At 40.5% G+C, this 6,765-nt stretch overlaps 1 non-coding gene across 1 annotated transcript; it reads right to left on the reverse strand.

Moving 5' to 3' along the window:
* Window positions 1-6,390: 6,390 nt before the first annotated feature.
* Window positions 6,391-6,453, reverse strand: LOC147917663 (U7 small nuclear RNA). The gene has a single exon (XR_015551791.1). It is a non-coding gene; the product is annotated as a U7 small nuclear RNA (small nuclear RNA).
* Between the last annotated feature and the right edge of the window lie 312 nt (window positions 6,454-6,765).

Here is a 6,765-nt window from a genome sequence, read left to right on the forward strand (position 1 = left end):
GGCAGTGGTCTGGGATACATTTCTCGTTGGAACTCAGAGACTATCTGTGGTCTCTTTTGAAATGCTCTCTAATTCAAGTCGCCAAAAGTCACAGGGAAATGTTCAGATTTCCCTTTCCGAGGCAGAGGCAGACTGGTTCTGGGCTTTTGCGTGAGAAGGAGAAAGAGGTGGAGTCTCCTGTTTGCTCTGGATTTCTCATCAAAAGCCTCAGCAGGTCTCGGTTGGTTTGTCCATCCTGTTTTGTTACTGACCTGATTTGTGACTTCAGGCAAATGAGTCTCAGATTTTTCTTGTGCTAAAAAGAGGATGAGGGTGAAGTATCTCCTGCTTTCCCCTCCTCCCAGGTCTTTTCGAGCTCTAAAATACTATAACTAGAATCGTCTCTAAATTTTGTTTTATATTTCTTTTCATGTTTTATTGTTTTCCACTGTAATCATTTCAGAAAAAATATGACATTTTGCATAGCTAATGATCATGCAAATCAGTTGGTGTTATCTTGAAGGATGGCTCACTTGGGTTGGCAAGGTTGTAATAACCCCCCCTCGTGGGGGTTGCTGCTGGTGGCGCTGGGAATGGGTCCTATGATTTTGAGACGGTAACTTGGTGATATGTATCAGGAACCATAAAATATTGCATACCGTTTGACTAATATTCTCCTTGGGAATTTATCCTAAGATAATCAAAGAAAAACGCTGCATATGTGAAGGTGTTCACTATAGTTTAGTATACAATAGTGGGAAAGCTGAAATTGTCAAATTTCAATCCAGCAATGAAAGATTATGCAGATGCTAGAAATGGGGAAAATATTCACGATGTAACGTTTTTTGAAAGAAAAGACAATAAAATTATATATACATTGTGATTACAATTGTGTAAGTCTATGTAAGAGAGTATGCAAAAATAGAAAGGAGTTAGGCTAAGATATTGAAATTATGGGTACAGTGAAGTTAAGGCATGCGTGAGGAGAGTTTATTTACTTTTTTAAACACTTAGCAACAAAGACCATGAAAACAAAGCAAAGAAAGTCGGGGCCATGTCACTGTCAACTAGTGAGCCTGTTTTTTCAACACATGGTCCACTTAAAGCTGACACAGGGCGTGGCAAGCATGCCAGCTTTGGTTCAGACAGAGCCGAGCCTGAGTCCCAGCTTGGACTTTTCTCAGCTGGGTGGTCTGTTTGACCTGAGCCTCAGTTTCCACATCTGTGCAATGGGAAGATAGCACCTGTCTGTGCAGCGCAGAGGTGGGGTTGGTATGCATGTGAGTGTGCATGGTGAGTGTGGGCTCAATAAATAGCAGCTTTTCTTTTATTTTTAAATGATTTTTTCTTTTTTTTTTGTGAGGAGATCAGCCCTGTGCTAACATCTGCCAATCCTCCTCTTTTTTTGCTGAGGAAGACCGGCCCTGGGCTAACATCCGTGCCTACCTTCCTTCACTTTACATGGGACGTGGCCACAGCATTGCTTGCCAAGCGGTGCATCAGTGCGCGCCAGGGATCTGAACCAGCGAACCCGGGCTGCGCAGCGGGGCGCGCGCACTTAACCGCTCGCGCCACTCGGCCGGCCCTCATTTTTATTTTTATAAAACATCCATCACCACACATAGTTACAGATTTTTTTCTTGTGATGAGAACTTTAAAGATCGACTTTCTTAGCAACTTTCAAATGTACAATACAGTATTATTAACTATAGTCATCATGCTGTACATTACATCCCCAGAAGTTATTTATTTTATAACTGAAAGTTTGTAACTTTTGACATCTTCACCCATTTTACCTCCCCTACCCCCACCTCTGGCAACCACCAATCTGTTCTCTGTATCTATGAGACGGGTTTTTATTTTGGATTCCACGTATCAGTGAGATCATAGGGTATTTGTTTTTCTCCATCTGACTTATTTCACTTAGCATAACGTCCTCGAGGTCCAATTGAACATGTTTGTTTTTTCCCTTTTATTATTTTTTGAAAAATATATTAATAGGTACAACAGATGGTGTGAAAATGCGTTAGTTATAGAGCACCACGATGATGATGACCACTCATGAAGCATGACCAATAGCTTGACAAGCTGCTGCCATGCCCAGTGCTTTCCCCGTCCCGTCTGCCCTCCCAAGAACTGCTTTCTTCTCGTTTTTAAAACAAGTTTAAAATCCCAAATGTACGTATGCCTTAACTGTATCAGAAGATGTGCAAAGCATTAGAAAATGTCAATTTCTGAAAGCGATGACAAGAGAGAAGCTGCTTCTAAGTTGAAAAATATGTCATTTTGTTGTTTATGCATTGGATTGAGATATCTCAGGTACATAAAAAGTTATTCTGATTAGGATATTGAACTGAACCTAACTGTGAACCAAACATCAGAGCAGTCTTATCATTCCTGATGCCCCGCTGTCTTTCTGAAACACGCAATGGGAGAGTTTTGGCGTGTCCGAGCTTCTGCTCCTTGAGAAGGTCGTGAAGCACAAGGTCATAGCCAGCTGTCTTCTGGCCCCTCACACCTGTGTCCTCTGCTTCCCTTGGTGTTGCTGAAGGGCCTCCCTGAGCTGCTGGAAGCAGGCACCTGTGACCTGGGCTCCCTCAGGGGCAAGTCTTGGTCATTAGATGAAACCCACTTAAGTGACTCCATATGACCTTGGAGCAGTGGCCCTAGATGACCTTGGGACAATGGCTGAGTGTGGCTAGGGTGAGGCAAGGTGATTTACCAAAGCATCTTGCCCAGATTTGAAGGCCGTTTGGCCCTTCACTAGATCAGATTCCAGAAATCTGACACCGGGGGAACGCGCTCTTCAGGGTGTGGCCCACGTACCGCACAGGTGTCAGCTGAGGCCGTGAGACCGACGCTCAGAAAACACACTGCTCTCAGACACGCAACCAACGTTGTCCTGGCCGGAGCGGGCTCTCCCACGCACCGACACTTCACTCCAGGCATCCAGCCCTGTGTAACGTAACCAGACGGCTCAGGGCTGGTGGGGCATGACTTTGACTTTCCTCAGGGGGTGACAAATCTTTGTTCTTTAAGGGGGGGTTTCATGTTTGAAAACAGTTCTAAAATCATTCAGATCTGGTCAAAAAAAAATAATCATAGTAGGTAATATCATTTTTTATTTTAAAAAATCTTGTGATCTTAAGAAAAGTAATGAGACCACTTTTTTGACGAGGTTTGTTAACTAGTACTTCCAAGAATATTCCAAAGCTTCGTAGTGGGAGTGGCTGTCCAGCCTCCCAAAGAGGTGGCTTCTAAAGGTAGCGCCCAGTTGAACCTGCGAGTTTGGATTTGGCTCTTTGGGAATCGGTTTATTTTATTCATCGTGCCTTATGCTTTTCCAGCACAGCTGTGTTCTGAACGAGACACCCATCAGCTTGATGTCCATCCTACTTCACAGCATTTCCCTACAGACCAACCCACATGCGTTTCAGTTGCTTCCAGGTTCAAGAAGCATTTATCTAAACAATAAGTTCTATAAATTACTGAATTTCCTCAGCCAGAGATCATAGCACCGGAATTATTTGAATTATTTTCTGCTTTCCTTGAAAATACTGTCCCGGGGCTATTGTGGGTCAGTGAAATTTACAAATTATACTTACATCAAGATTGCTTTGAATTCAACCAAAAAACATTTTTTTTTTTACTTCTGACTTTATACCAGAACCTTCTCTTACTATGTCCATATCACCAACCTCTTTCTTGTTAATTTTCCATAATCTACATTAAAGAAACAAGGCATGTTCCTATTCAGAAACTTATTTTTATGAACAGAACTCTTGATGCTAAAATAGTCAGTGTAAAGCCAATAGTCCAGCTGTTAAATACAAAAAGTTTCACATTTCTTTTTGTTATGAGGTAAAATATTTCCTTTCCAGAAAGACAACTAGAGTTCAGTGGTCAAGCTAAGCAATTTCTCTGTAAGTTGTAAGACACTATCATTTTCCTCTAAGAGGCTGTTTAAACTTCTAAGTCGTGTTGCTGATTTCAGATAGGATGTGTATGTATTTTGGGGAATGTGTGCAAGCTTCCATCGTGGCGGTATTTATGTATGATATTCATGTCGACTGAATAAAGTTATAAGTTTGCCAGAGCTTGTCCTCAAAAGTGCAGGCAAGGCTGCCTGCCGTTGCTTATGAAAGCACGGTGATGATAGTAGCAAGGGGAAGATGCTCACATCATAAATAAAGTTAGAAACAAAGAATTTAGCCAAAACGTGGAAAATATGTGCACACCATCTGAAGTGGCCCAGTCCAGAATTAAACCCGACAGGAGGAAGGCTTTGCAGCTCACAGAGGGTTTAAAGGCTTCCTTCTCTGATTGTTATCTGCCTCTGATTACCTGGTTTTGAAGGTAACAGAAAAATGTGCTCACGCCTTGGAGGATAACATTAATCCCCTTGGCAGAAAACCTAGCACCAGATCCAACATGGGCTCTCTGGCCGGAGAATTTCACTTTTTGCTTTATCTCTGCTGTCCATCTGGCCTGTCAGGCCTGTCGCATACCTGCAGCCTACAGCCTGGAAATCAGGGACTTTGATGTTCTAAAGGACGCTTTATCTTGGGTAATTTTCTCCAATTCTTATGTTATTGTGTAGGATGCTCAGAGATTCAGAGAATGAGCGATGGCTTTGTCTACTAAGATCAGAGCAATTTGCAAGCTTTACTGAGGGACAAGGTCTAATAAAGGGACTTTTGAGCTGGAGTCTGTCAACGCCACAGAGAACTGGCATGACATTAGGCTCTATGATTATTGATAGCTTAAGCATCAGTGGGCAGAGAGAAAGGCTGTGGGCATGTGGAATTCCTCCTAACCAGAGCAGGGATGCTTTCAGCTTATTACTGGCTTAATACTAGATTTATTTCTTTAATTAAAAAGGGAATTCATACACATAGGGGAAAAAAAGTCAAACTGTATGATGAAAGGCAAGTTTCCTTCTGTCCTAAATTCCCAGTAGAACTTTTCTCTCTGGAGGAGTCATTATTGCCCAGTTTATGTGGGTGTAAATATTCGAGGAGTTCAGGAAGTGTGGTCTTCCCCCACCTTCTACACCAAAGGGAGTGACCACTTACCAGCTTCTGCCTCCTGCTCTTTTCCCTTATCCGTGTATTTTGTAGGTTATTTCTTCACTGTAATAATGACTAACTCTTACATGTTCTTACTATGTGCAGGGCACTGTGCTTGGTGCTTGTATATATATTTTTAATCCTCTCAACACTCTTATGAGGTGGGTACAATTATTAAGCCCATTTTACAGAGATGGAAACAAAAGCATGGAGGGTGGCATGACTTGTCCAAGGCCACCAGTCTGAAGGGGCCAACCCAGGATTCTGAGCCCAGAACCTGTGTGTGACCACTACCGATGTTGTTGGCTAGAGCCACCTCATTCCTTAAAAACAGCTCTTAGGTGACAATGCTTGATAGATACAATAGAATATGAGAGTATGATAATACTTGATAGATACAATAGAATATATGAGTATCCAGTATTAAGCACAGTAATAAAACCTAGACCCTTGAACCCACCAACCCAGCTCAGAACCAGACCCTGTCCAAATCTGTAGGGGTTCCTGCATACTGTCTTACTTTATAAAAATCATTTTACTCCACGTGTAATAATCTCTAAACAACATCTCATTTAGTTTTGCTTTTATTTTTTTTCCTTTATGAAAATAGTGTCCTATTTCCTCTCTCATTTACACAACCATGTAGTATTCCATTGTCTGGATGTGCCAAAATTTACTTAACCAGTCTCCTAACTGGTGGCCATTTAGGTTGTTTGGATCACATTGTTGCCATGAACCTTCTTTCATGTGTGTCTTTGCACACCATTGTGAATATAATGAAGGAGAGAATCCTATCTCGACTGAGCCAAAGGATAAATAGTACCAAATTTACTTCCCAAGAAGTTGCACCTACTTCATCACCATGGTGAGCAAAACTAAACTTTTTTATAATTTCCAATTTGAAAGGTAAAAAAAGTTTTATATTTTTAAATAAAATAAAATTTACTTAATTATGCTTAAGTTTGGCAGCCATTTGTATTCCTTTTTATGTGAAAATAGCCTTATTTATGTCTCTCTTATCATTTCTTAATGAGTCTTAACAGATTATGGCATATTACGAAAATCAGCCCTTTTTCTATCTTCTATGTGACAAATATCCACCCCCCCCGATTATCATCTATTTTTTGACTCTGTTTATGATAATTTTTCCTAAATAGAATTGTGTAGTCAGATTCATAACTCCTATTATGTCAGGATATTATGTCTTGTGTGGAAAGTCCTTCTGGAAATACTCAAGGATATTTATTTATTTTTGTTTGTTTGTTTATTATATATAATAATTGCTTTATGTCTTTTTATGTTACATTATAATTTTTTTTTGAGTCCTTTTTTTTTTTTGCAAAAGGTCTTCCGGTGAGGACTGGAAAAAACTGCTAGACAAACTCTAAAAGAGCTGTTAACACTTGAGTTCTTTTTTTTATTATGGTAAGAACACTTAACATGATCTCTACCCTCTTAACAGATTTGTAAGTATACAATACAGTATTGTTATCTATAGGCACAGTGTTGTAGAGCAGATCTCTAGAACTTATTCATCCTGCATAACTGAAATTTTTGTACATGTTCTTCAGCAACTCCTCATGTCCCCTTTCCCCCAGCCCCTGGCAACCACCATTCTACTCTTTGTTTCTATGAGTTTGACTATTTTAGATATCTCATACAAATGGAGTCATACCATATTTGTTTTTCTGTGTCTGGCTTATTTCACTTAGTGTAA

This window comes from Ceratotherium simum, chromosome 3 (genome assembly GCF_057802395.1).
Source record: "Ceratotherium simum simum isolate JZ-2026a chromosome 3, ASM5780239v1, whole genome shotgun sequence".
Lineage (NCBI taxonomy): Eukaryota > Metazoa > Chordata > Mammalia > Perissodactyla > Rhinocerotidae > Ceratotherium > Ceratotherium simum.